Source organism: Syngnathus acus, unplaced genomic scaffold (genome assembly GCF_901709675.1).
Source record: "Syngnathus acus unplaced genomic scaffold, fSynAcu1.2, whole genome shotgun sequence".
Lineage (NCBI taxonomy): Eukaryota > Metazoa > Chordata > Actinopteri > Syngnathiformes > Syngnathidae > Syngnathus > Syngnathus acus.
Window position 1 is genome coordinate 49515 of NW_023590234.1, and position 12395 is coordinate 61909.

At 50.1% G+C, this 12395-nt stretch overlaps 1 non-coding gene across 1 annotated transcript; it reads right to left on the reverse strand.

The window, feature by feature from the left end:
• Positions 1-135: 135 nt before the first annotated feature.
• Positions 136-207, reverse strand: trnaq-cug. Its single transcript has one exon. It is a non-coding gene; the product is annotated as a tRNA-Gln (tRNA).
• Positions 208-12395: the final 12188 nt, after the last annotated feature.

The following is a 12395-nucleotide window of genomic DNA, read 5'->3' on the forward strand; positions in this document are numbered from 1 at the left end:
CTCGGGTCGCTGGGGTGAGAGTCCAGAGCACTTACCACTACACTATGGAACTCATGCCATGGAAGTTACGTATATGGTTTTATAGAGCAGCTCACAAGCAGTATAGATAGGAATAGGTAAATGCAAAAAAGGTTGAGGTTCCACTGAGACTTGAACTCGGATCAGTGGATTCAGAGTCCAGTGTGCTAACCATTACACTATGGAACCACAAGGTCCAGACCATGGCAGGCATATGCTGGTGTGGGAGCCAGAAGTTTTGAATTCTTTTTTTTTTTTTTTCTTCTTTTTTTTTAATTGCTAATGTGTCAATTGCTGGGCATCTGAAACCAGTTTTTCCAGTGTCCAGAGACCAGCTATTCCAATTTAGTCCCATAATTGGCTTTCTGTACAGCGCACAAGTGGCAGGGAAGTCTGGGAGTACAGTCAAACCTCGGTTTTCGAACGTCCCGGTTCTCGAACAAATCGGAATTCGAACAAAGAAATTCGAGATTTTTTTGCTTCGGTTGTCCAACAAAATTCGGAGGTTGAACCTCGCAAGATGAGCCGAAAGGACCCGAGAAAACCCGACCGCGCGGCCCGGATGCCGACTGACTCCGTTCGTTATTGTAATTTCGTTACTTTGAGGATTGTATTAACCCCTAATCATGCCTCCAAAGAAAGCAAGTGGGAGCAGTAAAGCCATCCTAAAACACAAAGGCGCTCTTTAAGCAATGCGACAGTGAGCGCCCGGCGCGCTGCGGTTGCCCGACCGCACCAAATTAAGCTCCCTGCGCACTGAGATCCACTTAAATTTTAGAAAGTACATCAGAACTTTAAAAATATTTTCTAGATTTCAGCGACGGCTCTGTCACAATAATGCGACCAGCGCGGTGCAGTTGGGCGGTCGGCGGCACGCTACGGTTGAGCGTTCTCTCTCGCTCTCGCTCTCTCTCGCGCTCTCTCTTGCTCTCTCTCTCTCTCTCTCGCACTCTTTCTCGCTCTCTCTCACTCTCTCACACACACACACACACACACACACACACGCACACACACACACACACACACACACACACACACACACACACCATCATCGGCGGACACTCGGGACGAGTATGACTGTCTTCTTCTCAGGGTCGTCTACTTGTGGGTCCGCAGGTGGGCGTAGAGGCCGATCCGGGATCCACATATTTTTGTGCAGTGTGGGCAGGGGAAAGTGGTGGTGGGTTGTGGTCGTGCTGGAGCCTGTTTTTGTCTTTCCTTACGGAGTTGTTGTTTGGTTTCTGGGACACGGCGGAGTTCCTTTTCATGATGTGCTGCCCCTTCTTGCACCGCTACCCTCCAGCAGTTCCTGTTCAAGGCGATGCGCTCCCAGTCCTGAGATGTTATTTGGAATTTCTTGAGACTGGTCTTGAGGTTGTCCTTAAAACGTTTCTTTTGCCCGCCCGGGGCTCGCGGACCTCTCTCCAGCTGGGAGTATAACATCTGTTTGGGGAGGCGGGTGTCAGCCATGCGGATGAGATGTCCTGTCCATCGGAGTTGGTGCTGCATTATTAAGGTGGTGATGCTCGGTATCCTGGCTTCCTCCAGAACGCTGATGTTTGTGCGTCTGTCCTCCCATTTGATCCTGAGTATTTTCCTCAAGGTTCTCTGGTGGTGTTGTTCAAGAGCTCTTAGTTGCCTGCTGTAGGTTGTCCATGATTCTGCCCCATAAAGTAAGGTGGGGAGAACCACAGCTTTGTAAACCAGGAGGTTGGTGTCAACCCGGAGGTCTCTGTCTTTAAAGACTCTTTTCCGCAGTCTGGCATACGCTCCACTGGCACAGCTCAGGCGATGGTTGACCTCAGAGTCAATGTCCGCTTTGGAGGAGAGAAGGCAGCCGAGGTAGGGGAAGTGGTGAACATATTCAAGTGCAGTGTTGTCCACATTTATGATGGGCGGAGTAGATGGCTGGTTGGGTGGGGGTTGATGTAGCACCTGGGTCTTCTTGATGTTCACGGTCAGACCCAGGGCTCTGTATGCCTTAGCGAAGGAGTTCAGGATGCCCTGGAGGTCTTCTGCAGAGTGTGCTGCAATGGCATTATCGTCTGCATACTGAAGCTCCACGACCGTGGTGGTTCTGATCTTGGTTTTGGCTTTGAACCTGTTAAGGTTGAAGAGCCTGCCATCAGTTCTGTACCAAATTGGGATTTCGTGTGGTAGTTCTTCGTTGATGAGGTGGAGTATGGCGGCAATGAACACAGAGAACAGGGTGGGTGCAATGATGCATCCCTGTTTGACCCCTGTCTCTACAGTGAAAGGCTCAGTCAAGGAGCTGTTGTTGAGCACTGTGGCTGTCATTCCGTCATGTAATAAACCCAGTATTCTGACGTATTTATCCGGGCAACCATACTTCAGAAGGATTTTGTCAGGTCTATGAAAGCCATGAACAAAGGCTGTTTATGCTCACGGCATTATTCCTAGAGTTGGCGTGCTGTAAAAATCATGTCTGCAGTGCCTCTAGATGGGCGAAAACCGCACTGCGATTCTGGGAGAACTTCCTCAGACAGTGGCAGTAGGCGATTGGCAAGAACACGAGCAAGTACTTTGCCAACTGTTGAAAGGAGCGAGATGCCCCTATAGTTTCCGCAATCCGCTTTGTCCCCTTTCTTGAAAATGGTCACTATCAGAGCATCCCTGTGCTCCGAGGGGAGTACTTCTTTTTCCCAGACCTTCAGAAAGAAGGAATGGAGGTGGCGCTGGAGCTCTACTCCACCTTCCTTTAGGACCTCAGCTGGGATCCCATCTGGCCCAGAGGCCTTGTTGTTCTTCAGGCTCCTGATGGCATCTTGGACCTCTGCTAAAGTGGGAGGTTCACCCATGTCTTCCCTGATGGGACTCTGAGGGATGTGACTGAGGAAATCTGACTGAGTTGTGCTGTCACGGTTGAGGAGTTCCTGAAAGTGCTCTCTCCACCGGTTGTTTATGGACTCATTGTCCTTCAACAGCTCCTGCCCGTCTTTAGAGCGTAGGGGGTTTTGGCCGCGATGGCTTGGGCCGTAGACAGCCTTAGTAGCGCTGAAAAAGCCTCTGGTGTCACCAGAGTCTGACAAACTCTAGATTTCCAGTGCCCTTTCTGTCCACCAGGAGTTTTTAATCTGTCTCACCCGGCTCTGGACGTCAGCCTTGGCTCTGGAGTTAGCCTGTCTCTTTGCTGTGCAGGTGATGTCATTTTGCCAGACACGAAAGGTTTCCCTTTTCTTGGAGATGAGCTGTTCTATCTCCGTGTCGTTCTCATCAAACCAGTCCTGATGCTTTCTGGCCTTGTACCCGAGAGTGGCACGGCAGGTGTCGAGGATGGAAGACTTGAGCAGGCTCCAGTGTTCGTCAATGTCCTCAGGGTATTCCTGATTGAGGCTTTCTCCAAGAGAGGCCTGAAACTGCTGCAGGGCGGCAGTTTTGTTCAGGGTCTCAAGGTTTAGTCTCTGCCGGCTCAGCTTCTTTTGCAGTCTCCTCTTCCTCTTGAGTCTGATGGACATCGTGGATCGTATCAGGCGGTGATCTGTCCAGCAGGCCTCTGAATCCATCATGGCTTTTGTGATGCTCACGTCGCGCTGATCCCTGGCCCTGACAATGACATAGTCAATAAGATGCCATTGTTTAGAACGAGGGTGTCTCCATGAACCATTGAGTTTGTTCTTCTGGCGAAAGATGGTATTGGTGATGGTAAGGTCGTATTGAGCACATTTGCTAAGAAGCAAAACCCCATTGGAGTTGATGTTTCCAATGCCTTCCTTTCCAATGGTGCCCTTCCAGAGTTGGTGGTCTCGGCCCACTCTGGCATTGAAATCTCCCAATATAATAATCTTGTCCTCCTTGGGGATTTTTGACAATACCTCATCCAGACAGGCATATAAGGCCTCTTTTTTGTCCTCATCGGAAACGAGGGTAGGTGCATAAGCACTAAGAACTGTTGCCGTCATCTAACATCCACCGCCTGATGTGCCAGCTTGTGACTAGGGGCTTCCAGACTTCACAATCCTGCCCCCGTTGCCACTTACTGGTCGCCACAGGACTTTAATCCGGGATGTAAGGTGGACTCCCTGAAAAAGACGCCTGTGCGTGACTTTGTTTAAAGTGGGGAGACTGGTGCACAGACAGTCACCACACTGTCCTTGACAGATCGGGGTCAGAGTCCAGTGGCAAGGAGACCAAGACGACTGGTGACCCTTTTCTGCTGCAGCCTTCATCCGCCTTCCCAGCCGTTGTGACGCCACCCCTTAGGTCAGCTATCATCCTCCGCCTGGTCCACCGTTGAGGTCTTCACTATTTTACCCATAGCTGGAGCTGTTTACCCACAGTGGTTGATGGGCAGTAGGGCGTGTCCACACACCGGTGGGCCTACATGCCACATCTCTGGGGCCCACTGCTGCTCCGAGATCCTGCACAACTTAGCCTGGGACCACAAGGGGCCAGTTGCCGTGTGTGGCCACGAGGAGGCGTGTGCAAGTCTTGGCAATGGAGAGGCTGTGTACCGGCTTATACACTCGGCTCCTCTTTTCACCCCCGGAAACAGAGGGCTAGCCGGTGGCGGTAGCTGAAAGCAGAAAAGTGGCAAGCAGACGCAGCATGCAGCATGCACAAACTACAGGCACTACGACTCCAACACGACTGCACTGACGCATCACACGCCCTGTGTGCTGATGGAACACACACACACACACACACACACACACACACACACACACACACACACACACACACACGCACACACACACACACACACAGGGCAGTGACTCTCCAATACACATAGATACCAAATGGTTAGGTGAAGCTTTCCCGCCTTTTCCGGACAGTATAAAACCTTCTGACCTGGAGACCTGACCTAGTGTTGTTACATCTGCTGAAGTGCCATGTGCATTGACCGGCCATTAAACAACCCAAGATCTTGCCAATAAAGAACCAACCGTTACTCCACATCTTAGTTTTCCTGACCCAACAACAGACATCATCAACAACATGCAACAGCCGTTGGTGGAATCGAACCCGCACTTTCCTAACTGTGAAGCGGACGTGCTAACCAGTGTACCACCGAGCCGCCAAAGAGTATAAATACTACTATGTTGAGTCAAATACAAGACAGATTACAGATTTAAAACCACCCTTCGACGAGGATGGGAATCCATGCGAGCAGAGCACAGCGGATTATCAATCCATCGCCTTAAACTCTCGGCCACCTCATCGTGGACAACTTGTGTTGACACATCACATTATGTACGTTGTGCCAAGATACTTTGGATGTGAAGATAATGAAAATCCGGCGAGGATGTGATATGAAATGATGAGTGGAGAGCACAATGGGGTAGCAACACATCGCCTGAATATCTCAGCCACCGCATCTCATGCATGAGTTGTATGGGCGACATGATATGGTATGTACGGTGTGGTATAAGCCGCAAGGTAATATGATACAATACTTTAGATGTGAAACGAAGAAGAGATAAGCCACAAAAGAAGTGACACTGTCAACAAAGAAAAACGTTTTTTCAATGTTGTCTCACCCCAAATCTTTGGGATTATCGGATCTGCGCAGTTGGATAATTCCACCAACATTTTAACATCAACATTCTTTCATGGTCTGCCTGGGTGTCCTGGCTGAAGATCCTAAAGGTTTTGAATTCATTTTATGATTCCGCATATAAGCCATGATCGTATAGTGATAAGTACCGTAAATTCCGGACTATAAGCCGCGGCTTTTTTCCCAAATTTTGAACCCTGCGGTTTATAGTCAGGTGCGGCTTATATAAGGATTTTTTCGTGATTTTTGTGATGACTTGATCACTTCAAGATTCAAGAGTTTTTATTCGCCATGTTTGAGCGTGCCAAACAAGGAATTTGACTTCGGTAAAACACACCCTCTGTTCAACATTTAGGTGACTAACAACACTCAGGACATGTGAATAATGGCAAAAACAGTGTAGACAAATTCAAAAAGGTGTGAAGAGCAGGATGTTATTGCACAGTAATGACTCTGAGACTCTATGAGTGGTGTGAGTTCATCAGAGCAACAGCCTGGGGGAAGAAGATGTCTCTGTGTCTGCTGGTTTTGGCGTACCGAGCTCTATAACGCCGTCCGGAGGGGAGTAGTTCAAACAGACTGCAACCTGGGTGAGAAGGGTCTGTAGAGATGTTCCTTGCACGTTTCCTGGTCCTGGACAGGTACAAGTCTTGGATAGATGGGAGGTTGATTCCAATGATCTTTTCTGCAGTCCTGATTGTCCGTTGCAGTCTGTGCTTGTCTTGTTTGGAGGCTGATCCAAACCAGACAGTGATGAAGGTGCAGAGGACAGACTGGATGATGGCAGTGTAGAAGGTCTTCAGAAGCTCTCGCGGCAGGTTGAACTTCTTGAGCTGTCTCAGGAAGTACAGCCTCTGCTGGGCCTTCTTCCGGACAGAGTCTATGAGGCCGGTCCATTTCGGGTCGCGAGAGATTGTGGTTCCCAGGAACTTGAAGGTGTCTGTGGAGAGAATAGTATTACTGCGGATAGTGAGGGGTAAAAGTGGTGAAGGGTCTCGCCTGAAATCCACTGTCATCTCCACGGTCTTGAGCGGGTTCAGCTCCAGATGAGAGTCTGTGCCCCTCTGGTGGGACACGTTACGTGCTGTCTGTATCTGGGCAGTTCGTGTGCGAGGTTCGCCCTGTTAAGATCACCCAGAACAATGATTAGTGAGTTTGGTAGAAGTTTCTCCATGTCTGTTACCTGGTCAGCCAGCATCTGCGTGGCTTCACTCGCACGTGCGTGTGGTGGGATGTAAACAGCCGCCATGACGATCGAGGAGAACTCCCGTGGTGAATAGAACGGCCGGCAGTTTATGAAAAGTGTTTCTAGGAGAGGGCTGCAAAACTCTTTCAACACCGTGACATCAGTACACCAACGTTCATTAATGTAGAAACAGAGACCACCTCCCTTTGATTTTCCGGAGAGCTCCGCGCTGCGATCTGCTCGCGTTAGCCTGAACCCGGCTAGCTCCACGGCGTGGTGGGGGGTTCGTTCGCTGAGCCACGTTTCCACAAAGCACAGCGCGGCCGATCTGCTGAAGTCCGTGTTCCTTGAAGTGAGGAGCAGCAGTTCGTCCATCTTGTTCGCCAGGGAGCGGACATTCGCCAGATGATATTATGAGCTTTAGTAGGAATGCACGCTAGGTGACCTGCGTCAAAGGGCTCTAAACCCTTTCTCTTACTCTGCCATGTGACTCAGAGATTACACGAAGCAGTGGCGCTGTTTGGACCATCTGCATTGTATTAAAACCCAATCAATCAGCATTTAAATTCAATTCTTCTGACATTTTGCTCACCAAAAACAAGTTGTTGACGTCATGATGGCGCCGCGGATGGCAGCCACGGTGAGTCGCTCTCTGTTTATTTGTCTTATTTTGTGTGTTTTCTGTGTCCTCTGCTGTCCATCCCGGATCACTTTTACTAGAGAAGCGCTGTAAAACATCGGACAGTCTTCTTCTGGTATTTTCTCTCCTGTTCTCTTCGATTCAGACTGTTTGTCGGAGATTCTAGCCGGAGCGGCGGTGCTGTACAAGCTAGCACGACGACGGCGGCGCGGAAAACGAGCGGGAGCACTCGTAAGGCTGAGGCAGAGAGGGTTCCGTTCTGCCCTACCGTCAATTCATCTGGCGAATGTCCGCTCCCTGGCGAACAAGATGGACGAACTGCTGCTCCTCACTTCAAGGAACACGGACTTCAGCAGATCCGCCGCGCTGTGCTTTGTGGAAACGTGGCTCAGCGAACGAACGCCCCACCACGCCGTTGAGCTAGCGGGCTTCAGGCTAACGCGAGCAGATCGCAGCGCGGAGCTCTCCGGAAAATCAAAGGGAGGTGGTCTCTGTTTCTACATTAATGAACGTTGGTGTACTGATGTCACGGTGTTGAAAGAGTTTTGCAGCCCTCTCCTAGAAACACTTTTCATAAACTGCCGGCCGTTCTATTCACCACGGGAGTTCTCCTCGATCGTCATGGCGGCTGTTTACATCCCACCACACGCACGTGCGAGTGAAGCCACGCAGATGCTGGCTTGACCAGGTAGCAGACATGGAGAAACTTCTACCAAACTCACTAATCATTGTTCTGGGTGATCTTAACAGGGCGAACCTCGCACACGAACTCCCCAGATACAGACAGCACGTAACGTGTCCCACCAGAGGGGCACAGACTCTGGACCACTGCTACACCGTGATCAAGGATGCATACCACTCTGCGGCTCGTGCAGCTTTAGGACTCTCGGACCACTGTCTAGTTCATCTGATCCTGGCCTACAGGCAGAAACTAAAAACTTCTAAGCCTGTGGTGAGGACTGTGAGGAAGTGGACAGTGGAGTCAAGGCAGGACCTCCAAGCCTGCTTTGACTGCACCGATTGGGGAGCTTTCGAAGCTGCAACTTCAGACTTGCATGAACTCACTGACACTGTCACATCATACATCAGTTTTTGTGAGGATCTGTGTGTGCAGACTAAGACCTTCTGCACGTACAACAACGACAAACCTTGGTTTACACCGAACCTCAGGAGGTTGCGCAAAGTCAAGGAGGAGGCCTTCAGGAGCGGCGACCGCGACCTGTTCAGGCAGACCAGAAACACACTGAACCGAGAGGTCAGGAAAGCCAAGAGGTGTTACGGGGAGAACCTGAAGAGACACCTCTCTGCCAATCCTGATCCCTCAACAGTGTGGAAAGGTCTGCAGAGCATCACGGGCTACAAGAAACGAACCCCCCGTCCTGTGGAGAGCCCAAGGCTTGCTAACCAGCTGAATAAGTTCTACTGCAGGTTTGATCAGTCCTCCCACACAACGGGACTTCCTGCAGCACAATCTACATACTCACCTCTCCCCACAACTGCTCTGTCCACACCTCTATCATCGTTGTCACCCACTCTCTCTCTTGCAGAGGCCGCGCCCGCACTCCAGGTCCGCGAGGAGGAAGTGCGCCAGATGTTCCGGAGACAAAAGACCAGGAAGGCACCGGGCCCAGACGGCGTGTCACCTTCCTGCTTGAAAGTCTGCGCTGAACAGCTGGCGCCCACCTTTGCACGGATCTTCAACCGTTCTCTGGGGCTGTGTGAGGTGCCCTCGTGCTTCAAGAGCTCCACCATCGTTCCAGTGGCCAAGAAGCCCGCCATCACAGGTTTGAATGACTATAGACCCGTCGCACTGACATCTGTGGTCATGAAATCTTTCGAGAGGTTAGTGCTGAACCACCTGAAGGAGGTCACGGGCCCCCTGCTTGACCCCCTCCAGTTTGCCTACCGGGCAAACAGGTCAGTGGATGATGCGGTCAACATGGGACTGCACTACATCCTGCACCACCTGGACACTCCAGGAACGTACGCCAGGATCCTGTTCGTGGACTTCAGCTCGGCGTTCAACACCATCGCTCCTGACATCCTCCAACAGAAGCTCATCCAGCTTGCGGTGCCTGCCCCCACCTGTCAGTGGATCACCAGCTTCCTGACCAACAGGAGACAGCGTGTGAGGCTGGGGGGCATCACATCTGACACCCGGACCACCAATACTGGAGCCCCTCAGGGGTGCGTCCTCTCCCCACTGCTCTTCTCTCTCTACACCAATGATTTCTCCTCAGATGACTCTCCTGTGAAGCTCCTGAAGTATGCAGACGACACCACTCTCATCGGACTGATCCAGGACGGTGATGAGACTGCGTACAGACAGGAGGTGGAGCGGCTGGTCCACTGGTGCAACCAAAACCATCTGGAGCTGAACCCGCTCAAGACCGTGGAGATGACAGTGGATTTCAGGCGAGACCCTTCACCACTTTTACCCCTCACTATCCGCAGTAATACTATTCTCTCCACAGACACCTTCAAGTTCCTGGGAACCACAATCTCTCGGGACCTGAAATGGACCGGCCACATAGACTCTGTCCGGAAGAAGGCCCAGCAGAGGCTGTACTTCCTGAGTCAGCTCAAGAAGTTCAACCTGCCGCGAGAGCTTCTGAAGACCTTCTACACTGCCATCATCCAGTCTGTCCTCTGCACCTCCATCACTGTCTGGTTTGGATCAGCCTCCAAACAAGACAAGCACAGACTGCAACGGACAATCAGGACTGCAGAAAAGATCATTGGAATCAACCTCCCTTCTATCCAAGACTTGTACCTGTCCAGGACCAGGAAACGTGCAAGGAACATCTCTACAGACCCTTCTCACCCAGGTTGCAGTCTGTTTGAACTACTCCCCTCCGGACGGCGTTATAGAGCTCGGTACGCCAAAACCAGCAGACACCGAGACAGCTTCTTCCCCCAGGCTGTTGCTCTGATGAACTCACACCACTCATAGAGTCTCAGAGGCATTACTGTGCAATAACATCCTGCTCTTCACACCTTTTGAATTTGTCTACACTGTTTTTGCCATTATTCACATGTCCTGAGAGTTGTTAGTCACCTATATGTTGAACAGAGGGTGTGTTTTACCGAAGTCAAATTCCTTGTTTGGCACGCTCAAACATGGCGAATAAAAACTCTTGAATCTTGAATCTTGAATCTTGTAATGAACGTGAACTTTTAATGCATTTTATTCAGAAGGTTACTTTGAACCCCGAGGCTTAAATGGCGGCGCGGCGTATTTATGGATTTTTACGGCCTCCAGGGGGCGCTCTAGCAGGAAGCAAGTCGCTCTTGCTTCTTATATTATTCTTCTTCTTATTATTTCTTCTTCGTCTGTCTCGCTGACAGACGAAGAAGAAATAATGCGCCGAAGAAGACGTGCTAGTTTGTGTTTTGAACATTTCGCGCATCACGCACACACCCTCATGGAAAACACACGAAGAAATGCATTTGATGCAGCTTTTAAGTTAAAAGCAATCGATTTGGCTGTCAAAGAGGGAAATAGAGCTTAAATGGCGGCGCGGCGTATTTATGGATTTTTACGGCCTCCGGGGCGCTCTAGAAGGAAGCAAGAGCGAGACAGACGAAGAAGAGATAATGCGCCGAAGAAGACGTGCTAGTTTGTCAAGACGGTTGCGTCACCCTTTTCTTTATTTCGTGGTCCCGTCTACTCTGGAGCTATACGTGTCGCTCGCTAGTTTAATGTAATTTAGCGCTTCGTGCATGAATAAAATTAGCATGAACAGACCCTCATCACACTCGAAGAAATGCATAAAAGCGACGACGAAAGAGAGACTGAGCAAGTGTGAGGCGAAGGATATCTAACGCTATTCCAATCGGACGCTGAGGAGGAAAACTTCGATGGTTTCAGTGGAAGGAGGAAGATGAAGACGATGAAGCTCTTTTTTTACTTTTACTGGTATGTTTTTTAACGAGCCCTGTTGGTGCTGTACTACCGTGTTGCTGCTGTGTTACCGCCGCGTCTCAGTGACTTTTACCGGGTATGTTTTTTTTAATCCAGCCCTATTAGTCTTGTGTTACTTCCGTGTTGCTGCGGCATTACTGCCGCATTACTGCCGCGTCACGGGCAGTGTTTGGAAAGAAATGTTAAGGTATGTTATTAAAACTTTAAAAAAGCTTTCTGTGTCCAGTCTTTCTTTGTTAATAACTCGGGTGCACACTTCCGTGTTGCTGCGGTACTACTGCTGCGTCACAGGCAATGTTTAGAAAGACATGTTAAAGTATGTTATTAAAACTTTAAAAAGGCTTTCTGTGAACGGTCTTTCTTTGTAAAAAACGCGTGTGCACGTGCGGCTTATAGTCCGGTGCGGCTTGTATAAGAAAAAAACTAAAACATTACCCAAGTTTAGCTGGTGCGGCTTATAGTCCGGTGCGGTTTATAGTCCGGAATTTACGGTACTCTGCGTTGTGCCCGCAGCTCGTTCGAATCATTTTTGCAAAAATGTTACACACAAACGTAGCAGGCACGACCTATTCTGGGGCAATGGACGCAATGGATAATGCATCTGAGTACGGAACCGAAGATTCTAGGTTCGATTCCTGGCTAGCTCATATGCCATTTTTTGGTCAACATTAGCTATGTGCACTTGAATCTTAAGCGCTGAAGTGACTCACAGACACTGTCAACAAAGAAGTTTTTCCCATGTTGTCTCATCTCAAGTCTTTGGGATCATTGGATCTGCGCAGTCTGATAGTTCCACCACCAGCTCAGTGGCCTAGTGGTAGAGTGTCCGCCCTGAGACTGGAAGGTTGTGGGTTCAAACCCCGGCCGGGTCATACCAAAGACTATAAAAATGGGACCCATTGCCTCCCTGCTTGGCACTCAGCATTAAGGGTTGGAGTTGGGGGGGTTAAATCACCAACTGATTCCCGAGCGCGGCACCGCTGCTGCTCACTGCTCCCCTCTCCCCCAGGGGATGGATTAAAATCACACGGGGATGGGTTAAATGCAGAGGACAAATTTCACCGCACCCAGGTGTGTGTGTGACGATCATTGGGACTTTAATCTTTAATCT